The sequence below is a fragment of the Ambystoma mexicanum genome, chromosome 8 (genome assembly GCF_040938575.1).
Source record: "Ambystoma mexicanum isolate Mex_15411 chromosome 8, UKY_AmexF1_1, whole genome shotgun sequence".
In the NCBI taxonomy this organism is placed as follows: domain Eukaryota; kingdom Metazoa; phylum Chordata; class Amphibia; order Caudata; family Ambystomatidae; genus Ambystoma; species Ambystoma mexicanum.
This window is the reverse complement of record NC_090929.1, coordinates 1,541,306,917-1,541,329,003: the sequence shown is the minus strand read 5'-3', so window position 1 is coordinate 1,541,329,003 and position 22,087 is coordinate 1,541,306,917.

Here is a 22,087-nt window from a genome sequence, read left to right as displayed (position 1 = left end):
TGCTTGCTAAATTTGGCAATCCGTTTCGGGGTTAGGTAGGTTCGGTGCAGCACATTCATCTGTATTTGCCTGAACCGGTGGTTTCTCGACACCTCCTTGGGGAATGTGAGCGCCCGGTTCCACTCCCCCTCTGACATCTCCCTACCTATATCCTTTTCCCATTTCCTTTTCATGTCCATGCTTCGGGGGTTAGGTGTGTCGCTCAGTTGTCTATATATTTGGGATATTGGTCTGCAGCCCTTCCCCATGTTGTATAGCAGTGTTAATAGTGGATCAGAGTCCGGTTCTTCAGGCCATGATTCCCACTTGCTTCGCGCTGTGGCGCGGATCTTCTGGTACCAGAGAAACTGTCCCGAGTGTATGCCCTCACTGTCCCGCAGCGTGTCAAATTCCTTGAATGTGCCTTCCTCGTATAGGTCTCCCCAGGTGTAGATCCCTTCCCTTTCCCATAATCTGATTTGTTTCAGGTCTGTAGCTGCTGTGTATAGGTCTGCTATCAGTGGGATCTCTGGTGAGTAGGCCCTCTGTGTATGGGCGAGTGTCCTCGCTCTGCGCCAGACCTCCCTCCCCAGGTTGACTATGTGCGGTGCTTCTCCCATCAGTTTCGATGGTGTCCATACCAGTTCTTTCAAGTGATGAGGGAGGCTCGTAGTCTGTAGTAGGGGGTTTTCTTCAGTGGGTTCGTCTGAGAGCCATTTAGTTATAAAGCTGAGTTGTGCTGCTAGGTAGTATTTTTCTAGGTTAGGGAGCTGAATGCCACCCCTGGCGTATGGCAGGGTTAGTGTTGTCAGTGCTATTTTATGTCTGTTTTCTCCCCATATGAACTCCTTTATCAGCGTCTCCAGTAGTCTGAAGAAGGGTTTTTTGATATAGTAGTGTACATTTTGGAACCCATACAGGAATCGCGGTAAAACAATCATCTTAACTATGGAGGCCCTTCCCATCATCGACAGGGGGAGTCGCGACCAGAAGGTCATGGACTTGCGTAGGGTCCGGAGCGCCGTCTTTGTGTTGTGTTCGTGCATCAATGTGGGGGTGTGCATTATCTGGATTCCTAGGTATCTGAATTCGGTGGTTTGCCATTTTATCCCTACCTTCGGGAGTGCCTCCTTCTCGACATGTTTTAGGGCCGCCAGGGGGAACATACAGGACTTCGACTTATTGAATTGGATCCCAGATACTCTGGAGTAGTTGTCCAGGACCTCCAGCATGACTGGTACATTGAGGTGTGGATCTCTAACATATATAAGGACATCGTCCACATAGAGTGAGATGATGTGGTCCACCCCTCCGAGTCGTATGCTAGCGTCAAAAAACTGCTTTCTAAAATAGATCGCTATGGGTTCCAGCCCTAGTATATACAACATTGGGGATAGTGGACATCCCTGCCTGGTCCCTCTCTGTATGTCCCAGGCTTCTGATATGTGTTTCCCGGATTTCATTCTAGCTCTTGGTCCAGTGTACAGTATCTGAACCCATCTGATGAACCCGGGTCCGAAACCAAATTCTCTAAGTACTGCCACCAGCCACTCCCAATAGATGGAGTCGAACGCCTTTATGGCATCTAAGGACATTAGTGCATATGGGTTCCTGTCTTCATTGGTTTGGGCCATAATGTGTTGTAGTCTACGCAGGTTTATTGATGTATTTCGGCCCGGTATAAAGCCGCATTGATCGCTGTGTATTATGTCCCCTATTATTCTGGAGAGTCGCTTGGCTAGTATTGTTAAAATTTTCGCATCATAATTTAGCATTGCTAGCAGGCGGTAGGAGTCGCACAGTTCCGCCGGTTTGTCCGGTTTAAGGACCGGGACCACCAGCGTTTCCCTCATGTTTTCGGGCAGCACTCCCCTCTCATATGCTTCTTGAAATACCTCATATAACAGGGGTGTGAGGGAGGGTTCGTATGCTTTATAGAACTCCGGGGGCAGGCCATCAGTGCCAGGTGCCTTGCACGTTGTCAGAGACCGGATAGCTTCTGTTATATCGTCAAGCGTGATTTCAGCATCTAGCATCAGGGCTTGGTCGTGTGGTATCCTATGGAGTCCTATCTCATCAAGGGTGTCTGAGATCTGTTCTGGAGGGACCTGTTCCTCGTGTGAGTAAAGTTTTGTGTAGTAGCGTTTGAAAGTGTCATTTATGTCCTGCTGTGTGTGGTGTACGTTCCCTTCCTAGTCCTGCAGCGTGGTAGTGGAGTGTCTAGGGTGTTCCCTTCTGCATAACCAGGCCAGCAGCCTGCCCGGTCTGTCCGCCTCTGTGTGTGCCCTGTTTGTTTTGGCCGCGTGGTCGAGCTTTTCCAGCCTGTTCCACGCCGAGTCGTTTTCCCCCCTGAGTTTCCAGAGTTCCGTTTCCCTGTTCTGGTCGCCTATGGGGGCTGCCTCTAGCCTTTCTATCTTTTTTTCCAGCTGTTCTAGTTCTTTTCTGAGCTGTCTCCTGATTCCCCCGGGCTTTGCAATGATTTCCCCCCTTATCACTGTTTTCAGGGCATCCCATACCGTGCTGCTGTGTTCTACGCTTCCCACATTGTTGTCTATGTAGCTATCTATGGATTCTTGTAGCTCCTCCCTAAAGCCTGGATCTTTAAGTGCTTCCGTTGGCATTTTCCACATGTGGATCGGGGGTCTGGGGCCATTGTGGTTCCATGTCACCATGAGTGGGGAATGGTCAGATATGGTTCTTCCTAAATACTGCGCTCCCTCCACCTGGGGCAGGTGTTCTCTGCCTATGAGTATGTGATCTAGTCTTGTGTATAGTTTGTGCGGTGATGAGTAGTATGAGTAGCCTCTCTGCGTTAGGTGCGTTTCACGCCACACATCTGCCAGGTCCAGCCTATCTATCATTGCAGTCAGTGCCATTGTCGCCGCAGATGGGCCCTTCGGGTGGGGGATGGATCTGTCTATTACCGGATCGAATACACAGTTGAGGTCCCCTCCCCAGAGAAGTAGGCTATCTCTATGTTGCACGATTTTGGGGTATAGCGAGTCCAAGTGGGCCGGTATATTGCTGTTGGGAAAATAGGAGTTCATTATGCATATTTCTGTCTGCTCTATGTGTCCCCACAGCATCACAAATCTACCCTCCGGATCTACCTCTGATTTTCTCAGGCGGAAAGGGAGCTGTGGGTGTATCCAGGTATACACTCCCCTGGCACATTTGGAGTATGCAGTGCCAAAACCCTGCCCCCCCAGTGCGTTTGGAGTTTGGCCAGTGAGTCTGCCGTGCAGTGGGTCTCTTGTAGTAGCGCTATCATCACCCCTTTTCTATTCAGGTAGGTCTTAATTCTGTTTCTGCGGATGTATGTCCCCAGACCTCGCACATTCCATGTCAGTATTTTAACTGCTGTTGTGGTCATGGTGGTTCAAGGTGGGTATAGTGTCCGTTCTGCTCCCCTCTTGGTGGTTTTCATTTGCAAGACGCAAGCGTTAGTGGCCCCTCCCCTGTGTGGGACAAGAAGCAGGTTTCCTTCTCCCTCATTTCAGTTTCTCTCCCCCTTCTGTTCATTCTTGGAGACTTACCAACAGTAATAACTTCCATTCTTTTGAATGGGAACAACAAACCGTGTAACTTTGAACTGCCCCCAGCAGTTGACTCCAATTTGCAAAGCTCGGGGGGTCCCGAGCCTTCCAGGCCACTCCTGGCCTTCCGGATCAGGGTGCGTGTAGGTGAATTGCCTACACAGTTTCCGTGGGGGAGGGTCGTTTTTCCGTGCTCGTGTGGTCCTTCGAGTTTCCGTCCGATTCTGCAATCTGCTTAGTGGTGTTCTGCTGGGATGTCGTTGTCTGCTTTGTTTGCCTTGTATGAGGGGGTCTCCCCTTTCTCATTGTGACGGTGGGCGCGATGTCATCCCATATCCAATGTCGGTGGATTATCTTTGCCTTCAGCCATGTTGTTATGTTCCAGCCACAGGTTCGCTGCAGCTGGTGTCTCCAGGAATGTTGCTCTTCCTTTATAGAGGACCTTGAGGCGTGACGGATAGAGCAGCATATACTTTAATTTGTGTTTCCGTAATTGCGCTTTTATTGGGATGAAGGAGTTCCTTGCTCGTTGCACAGTGGGCGTGTAGTCCGGGTATATGACTATCGTTGAGCCATTCCGTTTGATTTCTCCTCCTTCTCTTGAGTACCGTAGTATGGTTTCACGGTCTCGGAAATTCAGGATTTTAGCTATAATTGGTCGTGGGTGTGAGCCTGGCAGTGGACGTTTTTGAAGGGATCTGTGGGCTCTTTCCACTGAGAACCCTTGGGAGAGCTTCCCTGGGCCTATCTCCTGCAGCAGTAGCGTCTCGACGAAGTCGGTCGGGTCCGGGCCTTCCATGTCCTCGGGAACCCCTAGTATGCGGATATTATTTCGGCGGGCTCGTCCCTCGGCCTCCTCGGACCGTGCCTCCAGCCTTACCACCTTCTGCTCAAGATCCTGGACTTTCGTTTTCAGTTCTTGGGTGTCCTCCGCAGTGTCTTGTAGTATTTTTTCCGCCGCCGTGACCCTTTCCGTGAGATTACGGGCATCCTGACGCATGAGCTGTATGTCCGATTTCACCTCCTCTATCTTCCCCTCCACCAATGTGCGGAGGGCAGATATTGCCTGCAGGACCTGCGTGTGTTTAAGGTCTTCTTCCTTCTGGGAGGGTTCCCCTGAAGTTTCTTGGTCCTGTTGAGGTTGCCTCTGGGGTCCAGCCGTCGTAAATGAGTCCATTGTGACCAGCTTCAGTTTGCTCTTAGGGGGCGGCATTTCCCTCCCAGGGTCCTACTCTGACTCCTGCAGTGCAGGTTGTGTGGTTCTGGCGTACTGCCTCCGGGTAATGCTGCGGTCCCGGCGTTACTTAGTGGGGGCCTTGGGCGGGGTTCCGTGGCCAGCCAGTGTCTAGTAGCACCAGTAGTTATATGAATCGCCTCGCCTCCTTGGTGGATTCGTCAGGCTGTGGTGGTTACCCCGTTTCGGTCTTGCTGTTGACTTCGTCCCGGGGGGTGTGCCAGCCTGCAGTCGGGCCCAGTGTGTAGTTGGGGGTGCCCTCGGCCTCCGATCGCTGGTGGGCCTCAGCTGCCTTTGATACAGTCCCCCTGGGGGTATGCCGGTCGATCTTGCGTCCCCCAGCGGTCCGTTAGGTGCAGTTACCGTGCTGCCTGGCAGGCTGTGGTTATAGGAGAGGGCCCCTTGCGTTGTCCAGCCTCTCAGAGGCCCGGATTGGGTTGGCCTTCCGTTCCCGTGTGTTGGGAGGTCATGTGGGACAAGGTCCGGTGTCTCCTGGGGTCTTCACCCCGTGCGCTGCGTCATGCTGGGCCCCGTTACCTCCCGCTGTGTGTCCCTCGGTTGTGATCTCTCCCAGCCTCGCCCACGTTCAGGCGGGCCAGCGCCTCGGGCGCGGCTCCGTGCCTCTTGCTTCGTCGGGCTAGTCCTCAGCAGGCCGCGCCCGCGTTCCTCTTCTCCAGCGTATGGTCGGCAGAGCAGTCGGGGTGCTTATTAGTTGCGGCGGTCTGCGGTGCGGCTTGGTGTCCCGCCTTGGGCCGGAGTCAAAAAGGCCGACTCACTGCTGCTGTTGCTGGGGTGTATCCGGGTGGTTGAGTGCTCACTCTCAGCCTCCGCTGCCTGCTTTGGGTTTGGAGCCTGGGCGAGGCTGTGGGTTGCGTGCCCCGGCTCCCCCGCCGGTATGCGAGAGTACGTGTGGGTGCGTTTGTTTGCGGGGCCGAGGATTTCCCCACGCCGCAGGGCCCAGGCAGTCTGTGTCCGCTCCCGCCTTTCAGGATCTGCAACTCCTTCCTCGCCTGCTGCGCCGGGCTCGTAGCGTTCCGCTTGCTCAGCAGCTGGCGCCGAGAGGGGCCAAGGATCGATTGGTCTGATCAGCCGGTCGTTGCTGGGGGCTCCGCGGGGCCTCGAGTCGGCTGCTGCATCAGTCGCAGCTCGCATCGGGCGGCGCCATCTTGTCGTCTCCAGGGGCTCGACTTCGGGCTTTGCGTTTTCTGTGTTCTCCTTTGCGATTCGGCTCAGAAGTCGGGTCGAGTGGTGGGGGTTGGTTCCCCTGCAGGATCATGCAGTTAAATCGCGTGCAGCAGGGCTAGTTCGGCATTAATAGTTCTTTTAGCAGGATCTCGGACGGAGCTCCACGGGAGCTTGTCTCTACGGCATGCGTGCAGGCCACGCCCCCTTCAAGAGGAAATACATAAGGTGAGTCATCACGTCCTAAATAGTCTGAACTACTCAGACGATGTATTAGTATTTGGGAAGACCAAAGAGGAGCATGACACGGCGTTACATCAAGTGTGCGCAGCTCTGGAAGCAGCGGGCCTCACGCTAAACAAGGCAAAATGTGAATTTGCCAAAGGCTTGTTAAGATTCTTCGCCCATATCTTCTCGGACACCGGGATGTGCCCCGACCCCCAAAAGGTCAAAGCCCTCAACACTGCGTCGCCTCCCAAGACCACGACGGATCGACAGTTGTTCCTAGGTTTGGCCAGCTACTGTTCGAGATACTTGAAAGACTATGCCACCATAAGCAACCCATTACGACTACTCACGCGCAAGGACCAACCGTTCATCTGGTTGGAAGAGTGTCAAACGGCATTTGAGGCAATATGCAATGCCATCTCAAAAATGTATAACATGGCATACTACGATGCGCAAAAAGACACTGAAGTAATCGTTGATGCCATTCTCACGCAGAAGGACCCTGAGGCACCATCCAGCGTCCACATAATGGCATATGCCAGCAGGACCATTACAGCCACAGAACAGGCATACTTCCAGGCAGAAAAAGAAAGCCTGGCTGTAGTGTGGGCGTGCAAATATTTCCATTTATTCTTATATGGTAAGGAGTTTACCATAATAACGGACCATCAGGCGCTCTTAACCACATACGGGGACCCCAAAGCACGAATGCCCCCTAGGATAGCAAGGTGGTGACTACGTCTGCAAGAATACAAATTCACTGTCAAGCACCACCCAGGCAAAGGTGAAAATCCAGCAGATTATTTGTCCCGCCATCCCACAGGACTGGCAGAACCACAACCGTCCATCGCAGACGCGTACAAAAACTACATGATACACCACGTCCAACCACTACCCATAGGATGGGAGGAGCTGACGGCACAGTCGGAACCGCACCTGGCATTCCGAATTGTCAGACACTGCATGCAAACAAACAGAAAGGCACACATGAGCCAACAGGCCCGACAAGAGGCAGAAACAGTAAGAGACGACGTCAAGTGGCTAGACCAAGTGAGAGATGAATTGTCCATAGTGGATGAACACATACTTCTAAAAGGCTGCAAGGTCATAATACCGGAAGGACTCAGGGAAAAGACAATTTGTTTGGCACACGAAGGACACAGAGGAGTGGTGGCAATGAAAAGACTCCTGAGACAAAAGATATGGTTCCCAAGGCTCGACGCTCTGGTGGAAGACATAATAGGGTGATGCCATATCTGTGCACAGGTAGCCCCACCACCGCACCCAACCCACTAGAAATGTCACCCCTGCTTAAGCAGGTGTGGGAAGAACTCGCGGTGGATCTCTTCGGCCCACTAAGAGATGGCACGCATGTAGTGGTACTCATGGACGAGCACTCATGCTTTCCCGATGCACAGATAGTGGCAAGCTACGCAGCCACCAGCGTCATCCCAGTCTTAGACCGCATGCTGTTCGCATATGGAATTCCCAAGATCATAAAGTCAGACAATGGCCCGCCATTCGGGAGCCAGGACTTCCAGAACTTTGACAAATACATGGGCTTTCAACATTGGAAGGAACGGCATGGTCAAGAGGTTTATGGCCAATATTAAAAGGACACTTCAAATCTCAAGCATTCAAAATAAGCCTTTTGAGCAAGCCCTTAACCAACTGTTAAGAGAATACAGACACACGCCCCACAGCACCACAGGGATATGCCCAGCAGACCTGATGTTTCGAAGACCAGTCTGAACACAATTACCAGAAGATCCCAGGCACCAACGGCCTTGCAGCAAAAGGCCAAGGAGAACGATGCAGCGGGAAAAGAAGATGAAGGAAGTAATGGATCGCAAGAGGCGAGCACCAGAGACAACCCTAGAACCAGGAGATGAAGTATGGATGAGGCAACCGAAGAGCAGGAAAGGAGATGCCACATTCGCACCGACCCCGCTCATCGTGACACACAAGAAAGGTACCATGATCACGGCACAGATAGACGACTGCTTGTTTGTGACGTGCAATGCATCGCACCTCAAGCGCGTGAGCGCCAACGTGGAAGAAGGCCGGGGCAGGTACAGCAACGGCGAGGAAGAAAGACAACGCAACAATCCCTACCAAGGAGGTGGAGAGGTGTCCGAAGGTGAAGGAAACCCAGCTTCTCAGCCGTCGGATGACGCCCCGCAGCTCGCAGAAACCGCAAAAGAGCCGTATAAAGCCACTCCGCTCCGCCTCATCGAAGAAATGGGGTAGATTGTGGAGAGGAACTTGTGTGTTAAATAGAGGGGAGATGTCAGCACCTTCCCACATTGTTGTGTGAGTGGGCCGCCGTTGCAGCCCTAGCAGAGAGGACAGGACATGACGTAGGAGTTAGGAAGGGGGCGGGGGGCAAGTTTGGCAGTATCCCCCTGTATAGCAATAAAGAACGTTGCAGTTGACCCTGGCTCCTGAGTCTCATTTGGTTAGGCCCGCCCACCTGATTCCCTGTGCAGGTCTCCAACACCCACCTCATGCTTTGGTTCCCTCCATCTGACCTCAACTGCAATGTGCTGTCCACCCAGTTCAACAACCACCGTTCGGTGTTGCCACTGGTGCAGTGAACACTCTGTGTTGGCCTGCCCTCTCACTCCTCTCCCACGAGTCTGACCTGACCTGAGCTGTAACATGGTGTGCAGTTAATAGCAGAATGGTGCGCTGAATGGAGAAGCGGATACACCAGAAAACACGCACGTTTCATTGCCTTAGTTTGCAGCTTTGAAGCACACATTAAAATGGCATCTCACTCTCAGATGGTCGTCCAACTAAATATAAGATGCTTACCTCAGACACTGGCACCACAGCTTCTAGATTCGTCTAAACTCACACTCAGGGCGTTTGGAGTTTTATAGCGATTGCTTTGCTGATGTTTGTGCACTATCTGGACTGGTGATCAGAGAGCTTTAGTTGCAAGGGACAGACATGTTCCCCCAACGGGATTTTCATGGGAGCCGAAATGCATTTACCCAGATCGTTTAAACATTGTTCTTTAGCGGAAATAGATGAAATCATTGACAGTTGGAAAACATGTCCGAATTGAATGCATTATGAAGCAAGCAAGGGCAAACCCCATAGGATCTGGATTTTGCATTGGTGAACCTGATTATAAAATAAAAACAATAATGCAATCAATTCAAGGTAAAAATCTTACAGAGTAACATATGAAAGTGAATAATTTCAATTACTATTTACATTAGATTATACAGATGAGATGCATGATGTATTTCCCATTTAAAGATGGCCACTGGTTTTGGCTTGTTTCCAGAGAGCTTATGTTGTGGCCTCCCAAAGATCACTCAGACACTTTCTGGTGCCACACTGCTTTTATTGCCAACAAGGTAAAGCTGCTTACACAAAGTTGCGTCACTGTGAAGCTTCTAGTCCAAGACTTATTCATTTAGTTTTATGAGGGGCAGTAATAGGGGTCAAAGGCTGGCTTGGAGATGTGGCCAGGCTTGCAGGTTGGATCGCTGGGGCTGCGGTCCTGTCCCTCAGCAGCCCTCTCCGCGAATGTCTTTGGCTCACCTGCACTTTCCTTTTCCCATTGCGTCCTCTTGCAAGACTTCGGGTCATCGCTCACGAGGTTGCGCTCTACATACTTTTTATTTTATTTAATTTTTTTATATATTTTATTGGTTTGTTACAAACCTTTAAAATACAATTAATCACAGTGAACACATGTTTAGAAAATTCCAAAGACAGACATATCAAGTTACATACATGTCCCGGGAGGATAGCTTAACGGCAATGTGTGCGCCTTGGAAGCAAGATGACACGAAGCAACACAGGGTCGATCCCCGGGTCCGCGCTTAGAAACCTCTGGTTGTTTAAGCGCGTTATAAATACGCAACTAAGACAACAAAAAAAAGGGAGTGTTTGGGTGGTGGAGTTTTGTATGATGGGGGTAACCCATTGAGTATGAGAGGTGGCTTTTTTTAGAATTCATTTTGGCTTGTAGCAAGGCAATTTTGTCTAATAGTTGGATGTTAGAGCACCACTCAGCGTCAGGGGTGCACGTGACAAGAGGGGCCACTGGAAACTCAAGTTCCTTGAGGATCTTAAAGAGTTCCTTACTATTTGATTGTGCTTGTTTAATCCTAGTGTTATACACTTCTTTTTTAGCTGATAGGATAGTTTCTTTATAAGTAAGGGAAGCTGTGTTGAGGATATTTTTACTGGCAAGCGAGGGGAAGCTTTTCCAATGGGCCTCAGCTTTTCTTTTTTCTTTGCAGAGTTCACGAAGGTGAGGGGTATACCAGGAATTAGGTGGTTGCGAGGTTTTTGTTTGTGCAGTTTAAGAGGGGCAATGGTGTTGAGAGCTTTTAACAATACACGGTAGTAGGTGTCGACTAGGACAATGGGGTCTGAGCACGTGGATGTGGGAGCGTTCAATAAAGGAAGGATAAGTGGGAGTAATTTCTCAGCTGAGATATCCTTCTTGATGCGAGTATAGGTAGGCAGGGCAAGGTCAGGTTTGACAAAAGGTGGGCTGGAATTGATGGAGAACAAAATTATGTGGTGGTCAGACCAAGCACATGGAGAGATTGTGGATATGTTAAGCGCACAGTTCATCTCAGAGACCCAATCAAGGGTGCGCCCCTTGGTGTCGGTAGGTTCTCTAACAGAGCACTAGCCAAGTCAGCGGCTTTAGCATCATTGGTGTCTAGGTATCCTAAATTAAAGTCACCAAATACAATGACTTGCGAATTAGGTTTGGTGCTAGTAGCTAGTATGGAAGAGATGTCCTCCACGAAGGAGGAGGTGGGTCCCGATGGCCTGTATATGTATATGAGATGCACTGACGCAGTGTGATTGGGTGAGATCGGAATTTTGACAGAGAGGAGTTCCTCTGAAGGCACCTGCAGGCTGTTGACAGCTCTAATGTTTAGTGAACTCTTAAATATAAAGGCTAAACCGCGCCCCTTCGTTTGATTAGTATTCCTGTCACACCTGATGATGGAATAGTTGTTGGGGATGGCTAAGGTCAAGGCAGGGCCTGAAGCCGCGTGCAACCACGTTTCAGTGATTGCAAGAAAGTCAAGGTTTTCACGGGAGATAAGATCAGCAATGTCTAGTGCATGGGCAGGGACAGAGCGAGCATTGATGAGTGCACCTTTGAGTTTAGTAGCAGTGTTGGGTTTCTGTGCAGGAAGAGCCATGTCAGTTTTGGGAGCGGTGGAGCAGTGGTGATAATCGTGCTAGGGCTGGCAGTTTTGTCAGTGGAGGTGTTATTCCGGTGATAGGACCAGTGGTGACATCTGGATGCTAATCTGAGGTTTCTGACTGAGATTGCACAGGGTTGACTAGGTAGGTTGGGTATGGTCAGTTTGTCCAGTAGAGGTAGACCGGTTTTAGTGTCTGTAGTATCAGCCTGCAATTGGGAGGAGCAGGGACTCGCAGCGCGGTATCGTGGGGCTGTATCAGGCACAATGTTGTGCCTGAGGGGTGCATCAGAGTTATTGGACGTGGTGGATTGGATGCCAAGTATGTGGTGCAGGTGCGAGCAGAGCCTAAAGTTCCGAATGAGGGTAGAACAAGCTTGGTTAGGGGTAGGTTTGGTGGTGAAGTGTTGTAGCCAGAGAGCCGGCGAGTTTAAATAGGAATTGTGATCTGACATGTTGAGTGGGGGTGGTGGCACGTGAGGTGCGGTTATGCACATTGTACTGGCTAACTGTGCGTAGTGCTTGGCAGTAATGGGGCAAAACGTTGACCTGGATAAGGCCTGTAAGGTGAGTAGTACGTAAGTGGCAAGATGTAGGATGGGCAGGATATTCAAATGTAAATGCATTAGGATACTCGTATAAGTTGCACAGTGGTGAGAATGTGTACCAAAGGTGCAAAGCATTTTAGTGAGTGACGGAGAGCTGTGCACTACTGTTGACCATCTGACCATTAGGGAACACAGGCACGTGGAAAAATGGCACGCAGTGTCGGCACGAGACGTGAATTGTGCAATGTACCCCAATTGGGTGCTGTGGCACAGTATTCAGCATGCATGAGCTAAGTCCAAGTACACAGTAGGCTAAAAAACAAAAAAACAGGACAATGTCTTACAGTTGACTAACAATGGCAGTATGCAACGGACCTGCGGTGGCAACTTGTCGAGGCATAGCGATAGGGCAGTGCAAGCTACACAAGGTGGGTCCTGCGTTCCAATAATCAATAGGCACAATCTAAATACAAGTACACATTATGGTAGCAGTCAATAAGGCAGTATACTCAGGCTGCATCATAAGAAGGTGCCCTAAGAATGCAGAGTTGAGGGGCAGTGCCTAGCGAATGAATGGCAGTGGCCGTGTGCAACTGGTGCGCAAATCAGGTGCAATATATTATGAAACAACACTCAGGGATTTAAAAATATGATGCAATATGCTGAACAGACATTAAATAAAAGCAATGCCTAATGTGCATATAATGTCAGAGTCATATGGGACGGGAAGGTTGCAGTAGCAAGGAAAAGTCTACTTTTGTTTGTGTCGTTGCAAAAGGGTCATGCAATGGCACGATAATGCTTTGCGTCAGCATTATTGCCCTTCTTGAATATGAGCACAATGATTGCACTCTTCCATGAGATTGGAGTTACACCGGTAGAGGCAATCATTGTGAAAAGCTGGTAACAAAATTGCACACATTCGTCAGGATTTCTCTTCAAGGTAAAATTGGTCAGCTCATCCGGCCCAGGTGCCCTTGACGGGCTCAGATTTTTTATAATGTCTAAAATCTCAATCTTTTCAAATTTTAAGTCCCACTGTTTTATGTCTTGAAGGCTGAGCTGAATCGTGTCCCCTTTTTTACTACACAACCACATATTGTGACGTATCCATTCTTCTTCGGATACCATATTTGCTTGAAGTGCTTCTTGGGGTCCGCTGAGATCATTGATTATACCCCAAAAATCTCGAGTATTTTTGTTTGCCAGTTTTTACATCATGGACTCGGCATCTAGCTGTGTATTGACCACCTTGTGTGTTTTCAACCAGTTTCTGTAACATTGTTGTATTTTTTTTTTCAAGATGTATTCAGTCATGTTTTCCTTGGAGCACTGTCTGTTTTCTATTCTCATTTTGCGTTTTTGTTTAAGCACGTCTAGGTCAAAGTGTGTCTTTGTTCAAACGTTACATTTTGGAGGCCATGTTGTTTTCCCCCTTAAATTGTTTTAATAGATGTTGGTATTCAATTTGATTAGTTTCTGTCAAAAAGGCTTCTTTAAAGGCCTTCACCTCATCATTCTCAAATTGTAGTCAAATTCTGTTGGATTCCACAGTTACATCCTGTTTCCATGAGCTGCGGTGCTCTGTAGTCATTGCGGTGATATCCAGCTTTAATAAATTATGATCACTCTGTTTTATCAATCACATGAAGCGAAAAGACGCGACCATGTAGACACTCTCATGCATAGAAGTAGTCTAAGTTAGATTCCTGATGCATTCGCTTCCATGCTATTCTTGCTGGGACGTCTCCATTGGTGCTTCCATTCAGCATGGACATATTTCTTGAGGTCATTTCGGCACTCCATAATGCTGTCTTGTTTGTGTCATGCAGCTTGCTGTTTGAGAGATTTTTTTTAGTTTTCAGACAGTTAATATTTAAGTCTCCACATAACAAAATGTTTGGTGATGCTTCTTTAGCATTGATGGTATCAAATAGTGCCATTTGGATGTAGGGCGATATTTTCTTGATTCCAGAATTTTATATCCAGAGTTTTTTCTTATCAGAATTAACAGACCTGCCATCAGTCCACCTATTTTAATTTGAATTGAGGGATTTATGGCAACTTCAAATTCGTCACAACCAGGGCACTGAGAAAGCCAAGTCTCCTGAAGACATGCAATGTCCAAGCCAATAAACCAGGAACATTGAAACATTTGCGAAAATCTGTGGGTGTCGCATGATGCAATGGAAAGAGAGCTCCTAGTTTTAGCTTTCAGGCATTAGCTTTGGTGATGGCCAGCCAGAGTTTTTGCGACCCAATTCCATTCATTGGGATCTTCACAGGAAGGCATGGCGCCACCTTGAGTGTTGATGTCTCTAGTTGAAGGCCCATCACATGCAAATGTAACTTTGTTCGCCGTTTGTGGGTAACTGAAAAGTTTTCAAGAATTGTGTTTGTTCATTGTCAGTTTTTGGTTCAATTCTAATTGGCAAGGATGGTAAAAAGGGCTTCTCGCCAGAATTTTGCAGAATTTTCCCCACCATTTTTTTGTATGGCACCATCGCTACTATGTGCAATGTGATGAGTCAGATCAACTATCGGCTCTACAAGATTACATGGATCTGAGTTGCTCACCACTTGATCATTTCTCACTTCGCAAATATTAAAACCCATCGACAGGAGCACCGGAGCGGCCTCCAGTAAGATGTTGCGTATAATCCTTGAATCAATGTATAATTTTATGCCATCATTTTGAGGTTCTTTATAAAATTATCCACAGTTTTTATATCTTCTGTTTCAAATGTTCAGAGAGTGGAAACATAGTGGAATAGGAATAGTACATTGTTATGATTCTGGGTCAGGCCATCTTTGCTAGTTAGGTTGCGTTCCGAAATTAGATAGTATTTGGAAACTGGCTTCTTAGGGACCAAAGGCTTAGTTCTTTTCAAGATGTGTCCACAAGCCTTGGCCCAGAATCCTTGATTAAAAGCTTGGAAAGAAAATAAAATCTGACTTCTTGCCTGCCACAGGAATTTCCAAAGTGGTAATTTCATTTGGTGTTTTACCAAGGAACACCTTGTTGAAGTCATTAATTGTTTTATCAGGCGCTGTCAAGTCACTCAACTCTGCCAGTTTTTTCTCCCAAGGTAATACGTTTGGGAGTTTCAGGACTTGCATTTGTGGTTTTCATAATGCCATTGGGATGCAAGATGGTGCATACTCTAACAGCTTGCTTCAAATCACGCACAGCAGGGTTAGAAGTCAAGTCACCTCCTGAAGCCTTGGGAGCGATGATCATGATGTCGTCATTGTGATCTGTAATTGAGGTCTCATGGACTTCATCATGTTCGTAGGTTGAAAGATCTAAGAGATTAACTGAGGCCTCTGTAGAGCCAATGGAGACCACAACAGGCTCCTCATGAGGGGCAGCTTTATCCGCCAGATTGGTTTGTCCGTTTTTTCCATCCAACATTATCGGTATTTAAAGTGAAGCTCACAGATTTTACATTCCGTAAAAACCTTTGAGAGCCATTCATCTTGCGTGACTTCTTTTTGTTCACATTTTTTTTTGGTTGGGTTATTTTGATATTTTGACATTCAACTGCTTTTCCTTGTGTTTTGCCTTGACGTTGAATATTGAAAACAGCTTTTCTTGAGTGCCAAGAACATTAACACTAGATAAATCCACGTCTGGGGTTGATGGAGCCTGAACATCAAGATTAGCTTTATTAGAGTTCTGATTTGCACTTTTAAGGGCAGTGGAGAATGAGCAAATTTCCTCAACACAGACTAGTCCCGGGACGGAATTACAAATCATTTCACATTCTTCATTTGGCAGATTGGCTTCCACACCTACCGGACTAGTATCAACAATAGCTTCCATGTTAGTTTCCTTGTTACACATGGTTGCAACTGTGTTGGTTGTTTCAACAGGGATGGATTTGAAGGAGTCTTTTCCTGGATGAAGCCGGCCCGTCGAGAAATTAAGTCTTTGATGTTGCAAAATCCCCAATGCCTCTTTTGCAACTTCTGCAAGCATTTTTTTTATCTTCTGAGTCTTTTAGTCTCTGCTCAGTTGAAATATTCAAACAGTGTTTAGTTTTATTACTCCACTAAAGATTGATTAACTATAGATCTTGCATGCTCTAAGTTTAACAGCTTTGAATTCATGAGGGCAACAAGTATAGTTGGATCTTATACAATGTCCTGCACTTGTTAATATAATTTTAAAAACAGTGAAATGGTCATGGACATGCAGGACATTAAAATTGGTTGCAACTCCTGGATGTTTTTTTTAATGATTTCATCTTGTTTCTACGTCTGAGAATTTCGACTTGCATTCATTTTAGAATAGGTGTGCTGTATTTTAGGGAACTCAAGCTCCATAATGGAGGACTTCGAAGAATAATCGTCTGATGAAGAGTCCAATGATTTCTGCTATATAACTGTTATATTTGAAGGTGCAGCTTTGACGCTTTCAAGTGCTATTGAGTTGCAATTCCAGCATTTTTCAGACTGAGAGGGTTGTTTGAGGTTCACAAGTGTTGCAGATCTTAACTGAGAGCAGTGAATTGCAGGAGAACCACCATCATCAATCCTTCATTGTTTTAAAGCACCACCATGCCAACTGGTTTCAGGCAGAGTGGAAACTGTTGTATTCGGATTCATTTCAGCTGGGTCATTTAAAGCTTCCCTTAAGCTTTCTGCTTTTTTCCTAGGACATGCAATTTTGATTACCTCTAAATCGTGCAGAAGCTTATTAACAATTTCAATCGAATTACGTCTTTCCGATGACTGAGGCAGCTCAGACGATCCTGTGTTAGATTCCAATAAAAGCAACTTTTTAAATGAATGGCAAAGTCTGTTAGAATCATTCAAAGGTTGTAATTGTGTTTGTTTGATTAAAGTCTGAGTTTGGTGCCCTCAAAAGAGTCTTGATAGAGGCGTCATTGGGGTCTAATGGCATTCCATGAGTGTTAAGGGCCTCTTCATTAGGCAAATTCTCCAATGTCAGACGTTCGAATCTCCAGTATGTGGTCAGGTACAAGTCCCAATGGATTAATGTGCCCCTAGCACTCGTACTTGTCTTCCCTATGGTGGATATCAGCGATGTCAGAGGTCTCAACAATTGCATGGGCAGAAGAGTCAACAGGAAGGCAAGCAGGTAAGGTAGAACCACAAAGGGTGGTCTATTCTTGAGATTTACGTACCAGTGCTTGGGGCCTCTGATACGCTTCTGGCAAAGCTTCCGCAACTTGCCAGGCTAAGATGCCCAGCCGTGGGAGCACTTGGGAGCTGTGCACCAACCCCTCCTTCTCCCTTTCAGCCTCCCTCTGATCTATGTGTGAATGTTATTATAGGCAGCAAATGTCAGGCTTGTGTTTGGGTTAGGGTTTGGGCTAGAATAGCCCTGACAATGCATGGAGTGGATCCATTGCCGCTCCATCAAGAGTGACGCAACGTTTTTGAATTGTGGAGTACACACAGTTTTTTAGAGGCTGTACACTCATAAGGTCTTTACACCCCTTGTTCACAATCTTCAAGCTGCTAGCCTTGCGCGGGTTGCACAATGCCATCCCAGATTCAATTGGGGGTAAAGTGCATAGACTTACTTGAGGAGCAGGTCCAGACAGGTCACAAACACTGCATTGGCTCTCATCCCTTAAGACTCCTCGACGCATTTGCAAGGGTGTTGTGGGGTAGGATGAAAGTCTTTCCTTACGGCGAGCTGCTGGTGGTAGTCCATATTTAGCAGGTTTAGCAGAGCCACCAGAGCCCCACAAGCTCCTAAGACTCCCAAGACTCTGCTAGACTCAGTGTCCGCTCTGCGGAGGGTCTGGAGTCTTAAGGAATCAGCAGCAGTAGCTCTGCCTCGATAGTGTGAAGGTAAAAAAAAACTCAGTACTCCTCGCTCAGAAACGCTCCCAAGACTCTGCTAGACTCCACGGTCTACATACATAATTTGTTGGAAAACTAGAGCAGGTGGTTTTACTCCATGACAAAGACTCCATGACAAAGTCTGTGAAATGTGTCAGTCTCTTTTTCTTCCTCTGTGGTCAACCTTCTCGGCTTTTTTTTCTTTCCTGCATGACTTCTTCCTCCGCCCGGTCCATTTCAGTCTCATGGGCTGTTTGACTGTACCCTTCCTACTCCTGTTGTCTCTCTGCCATCTCCTTGCTCTGGGTTTGTGGTCTTTTGGTGAACCTTCTTTCCTCTCCTTTCTCTTTGTTCTCATGCACATGGTCCTGAGCAGTGCGGCCAGGTGTTTCCTTGGAACTTCTCTCAAACAACGCCATTTGTTCAAGGTTCTACCTTCTCCTGTCCTGGATGCGCTTGTGATTAGTCCCCCGTTTGCACACTCAGATAGGTCTGCTAAACTTGGACCCTGTAATGGGGTCTCTATGTGTCATTTTTATCTTTACCCAGTCTCCTTCTCCTTCTCGAATTCCACTGTCCTGCGGGCACACTTCTCTTGTCATTCCACTCCTTCATGAGTGCCTTGCTCTTCTTCAAACTCCATACCAATTCTTCCATGTTGGCTTCATCGTCTTCCCTTACTTGTGACATCCACAGCGGGACCAATGTGGATGCTGCTCTGTGTATTCATAGCATCCGAAACGGGGACACTTTGGTGATCCCATTGGGGGACAATTGGAGGGCTACCACTGCTTTCTTGACTGTGGAAAAGGGATCGATCCCTGATGCTGTGGCTTGTTGCATCGCTCCCTCGATGAACCTGTTGGCTCGTTACACCAAGCCATTTGCTTGAGGGTGATACAGCACCATTTTTACTTGGTGGATGCTGTTTTCTCTCAGGGAGGTGTCCATCTCCCAAGAGACCAGCTGGACTCCATTGTCATTGACCAATTCTTTGTGCAGGCCTTCTCTCTGGAAGATGTGATGCAACACTTTGATTACTTCGATAGGTAGTCTATTTGCACAATGCTCTATTTGTGCTCAGGTCTCCTCAGTTCCAGTGGGCCTATGAAGTCAATTCCTATCTTCTGACATACTACTTCTGGGATCTCTGTTGGACGGAGAGGCTGATTGCCTCACTTTCAACCTCTTGTCACTATTGAGACACTCGTGGCACTTTTCTGTCATCATTCTTATACCGGGGGTTCATTCCTGGCCACCAGTATGACTCTCTCATTCTTCTCCTTGTCATGATGCTCCCCAAGTGCCCTGCATGGGACCTGCACATGATGGTTCTTCACAACACTACAGGTTGGATAGCTTAGTCGCATCTCATCAGCATGCCTTGATCCTGAAATATCTCATCTGATACTTTCCAGTATGGCGGCAGATCTTCCGGGACCATTCTTTCATTCGGCCAGCCATTTCACACCCATTGAGTGAGATTTGCAGTGGTGGCATCATTGGCTGCTTCCTCTCTCCAGTGTTTCTCGCTCATCTCCAGGTATTCTTTGCTTTGGAGATCTCCCAATGAAGGTATGATGCACTCATCCATCAGGAAGTTCTCATTTGAGCTGTTCCGCTCTGGCAGTCTCAACATGCAGTCCACCTGTGCATTTCGCCATCCAGGGATATGTCCCACTTCATATATGTATATTCTTACAGTTTTTCTGCTATGCGGCAAGACAGGAGTGGCTGTTCTTGTCCCTCCTGGGCTAAGCATGTATACCAACGGCTTATGGTTTGTCACCAGTTTGAATTTGGTGCCTTAGACGTATGTTCAGGAATAATCAGCTGCCAATGTGCAAGCCAGCATTTCTTTTTCAATCATCGATTAGTTAATTTCTGCTTGTGACACTACCTGCTCCACGTCGCCCTTCCTTTGAGTCAATGTCGCTCCCAGCCCATAGGAACTGACATCTGTGGTTATGATGGTCTTCTGTTGTGGATTGAAGGGCTGTAGGCAGGGCGCATGTGTGATGTACATCTGTGATGTAGTCCTTCACCTTTTTGAACGACTCCTGCTGCTCTGCTCCCCACTTGTACTCAGACATCTTTGTCATTAATTCATGCATGGGAGCTGTGGTTTCCGAAAAAGTTCTGTGCAAACTTGGAATAGTATTCAGCCTTTCCCAAAAACGATTTCAGTTTGTTCCGGTTGGACGGATCTGGAGCTTTCACAATAGCCTGGAGCAGGTCCTTATTTGGGCTGATGCCCACTTTTGAGATTTTGTAGCCCAAGTACTCTAATTCATCTGCCCTCATGAAACACTTGTTGAATCGAAGACAGACTCCTGCTTCTTGAAGGCGTGTCAGCACTTCACGCAGTACTTTATCGTGCGTTTGGACATTGGCTACATATACCAGAATGTCGTCCTGAATGTACACCCCATTGCCAATCCTCAGCAGCAAGTCCATCATATATTAGAAAGCTGAGGCAGCTGATGATAGACCAAATGCCATTTGGGTGAACTAGTATTTGTTAGATGGGGCTATGAATGCTGTCAGGGACCTCAAATCTTTGTGTAGACCAATTCGGTGGTATGCTTCGCTCATGTCAAGCTTTGAGAAAACGTTGGCCTCTTTCATTAGGCGGGGGAATTCATTGATACTGGGGAGTGGGTAGCTATCCGTTACCACCTTGAGGTTCAGGCTGCAGAGATCTATGCATATGCGCAGGTCGTTCAAATGTTGTTTCTTGATCTGTACCACCAGGCTCAACCACTCGGACGACTCTACAATTACTATCTTCCCATCTTTGAGCATCTTCTTGGCTAGCTGTTCCTGTAGTGCTTCTCTTGCCATGGAAGGGACCGGCCTCACTTTATGTTTGAGTGGGATGACTCCATGCTTTAGCTTTATTTTATGCACATAGTTCCTTAATCTTCCAGGCTCGTCAGAGAACAGCTCACAAAAATCTTCTCTGGATAGCAGTGGGCCCTCTCAAGTGAGTGATAGTACTTGTCCTTCCGCACTGGCATCTAGTTGCATCTGCAATTTTGCTTGATCGTCCCAACCCAGCATGGCTGGTCCTCTTTCAGAAAGGTATACTTTGCTTTCTGTCACCCTCCCTTTAAATTCAATGATACCTTGTATGTTGCCCAGCAAGTTAACTGTGGCTCTCCAGAAGACCGTTGGTCTGTGCTTCGTTGTGCGTATTTCTTCTCAGTCTTTCCCCACCATGTCTTTGTATGATAGTATGGTTAGGTCAGATCGAGAGTCGGCCATGATCCTTGTTTCATTGCCGTCAACTTTGATGATACAGTGCAGCTTTTCCCTGTAGGCAGTCATGCTCTTTACCATGATTACAGTGGGACATCCCTCATCCTCCCATGAATCTTCCATTCTAACCGTGTTGCTGAGTATCACTGTGGCCATTTTCCTACCTCTCCACGTGCAGGCAGCAGCCACGTTTCCAAATCTGCACCACTTCAAGCACTATTTGTTTGTGGCAAGACACTCCTTGTCTTTGGCAAGGTCACTAGTGCTGGCATATCTGTAGCCTTTAGCCAGTTTTCTTCTCCCTGGTCTGATGTCCTTGGTGTCTGGCTGTCATCGCTTCTTTGTCCCTTTGAATTGTAGGGCTTCTAGTTCCGGCTTGGGGCAGCTCCCCACAAATGCTTTCTGCCTCCCGAGGTCTCCTCCACTGCTCTAGCTATTTGTGTCGCCTTATCCAGTGGTAGTGTTTTTTTCCAGGATGAACTTATCCTGATCTTGCGGCTGTTGGTGTGCAGTGTCAACATGTTGCATATTCTTTCCTCTATCGTGTCTCCAAAGGCACATAATGCAGCCAGTTCTCTCAGTTTCATAACATAATCATTCACCAACTCAGCCAGCTCAATTTTCTTATTGTAAAACTGAATCTTGTGTAATACGACATTCTTGCTAGACGAAAACCTCTTCACTATTCATCTAAACTCCTCTTTTTTAGATGTTGTCATCATCACCTTCTTCCACCTCAGGTTTCAATCCTGCAAAGGTTCTCTGGCCTTCCACCCCTAAAGCGTTCAGTAGCATGTCCCTCTTCCTTGCTGCTGCAAAGTTTGCGCCACACAATGCTTCCATATACGTCACAAACATGGGTTCCCACTGCAGCCATGGTATGGTTGGCCTACCTGGGGACTGGATAAATGCTGGTGGTGGTTTGGCACCTTGCATGATGTTTTCTCTGGGTTGTCACTTCTGTCCTCGTCGCCAATTGTGTTGTGGTCTCCAAAGACCACTCAGACACTTTCTGGTACAAACCTGCTTGTATTGTCAACAAGGTTAAGCTGCTTACACACAGTGGTGCTACTGTGAAGCTTCTAGTCCAAGGCTTATTCAGTG